A 956-nucleotide genomic window follows, 5' to 3' on the forward strand; every position below is an offset into this window, starting at 1 on the left:
CATCGCTAATGATTACCTTTTACTGCAAAGTTCTCTCATAGATTACATGTCATATCTTTTTTCTTTTCCTGTCTTTTCCTCTTTTCGCAATTTAATCAATTGAAATTTTTCACTTTTATTCATTTCAAAATTTTAAATTTCTTTCATTTTAATGAATTGTACTTTGTCAATTCAATGAGCTTTTGGCAAGACAAATATGGATGGATAAGTACTAGCTTAGTAATAGCATACATCTTATTGAAAGCGATGAATTAATTATCTATCCATTGATATAAATATAAATGATAAAATGATGGTTTGCTATTATAATGATATATCGATAAGATTTCTTCTTGGATATTCTTATCATCAAATAGGTTAAAGATCAATTTCCAACACTGACAATGAATGGGGTAGTGATCATGTCAATTTATTCCATTATTTATGTATTAGTCTTTGCCGATAATCTCTTACATTTTCTTTCTTCCTTTCATTTTTCTTTTTTTTTTCTTTTTTTTAAGCAATCCATCCATTATTTCTTGAAAAATTTTAATGTTTGGAAAATATTTCAAATTTATTTCATTTTTTTTTTGCTCTATCTTTATTCAATTTTCATTTTATTTTTTTATTGGAAGTTAACCAAAGATTATATTAAAAGATAGCTGGAGTTTTTTTTTTTTTTCCGTTTTCATGCATAGAAATTAGCTTAATGATTATACTAGAGGATAATTAAAGGTTATACTAGAAAATAACTAAAGGTCATTCATATTAGAAAACAGGTAAAGGTCATACAAAAAAATACCTAAAGGTCATACTAGAAGATAGCTGAAGATGAAGATAGCGATACTTTAAATTCATTAATTTTTATTTAATTGTTCTAATATTTATTTGATGTTTCATTACGAAAGTTCATTCTAATGATATTAATTTTATTTAAAAAAGTTTCATTATAATGATTTTTATTTTAATAACCTTCA

The sequence above is a fragment of the Loa loa genome (genome assembly GCF_000183805.2).
Source record: "Loa loa unplaced genomic scaffold supercont3.182, whole genome shotgun sequence".
In the NCBI taxonomy this organism is placed as follows: Eukaryota; Metazoa; Nematoda; class Chromadorea; order Rhabditida; family Onchocercidae; genus Loa; species Loa loa.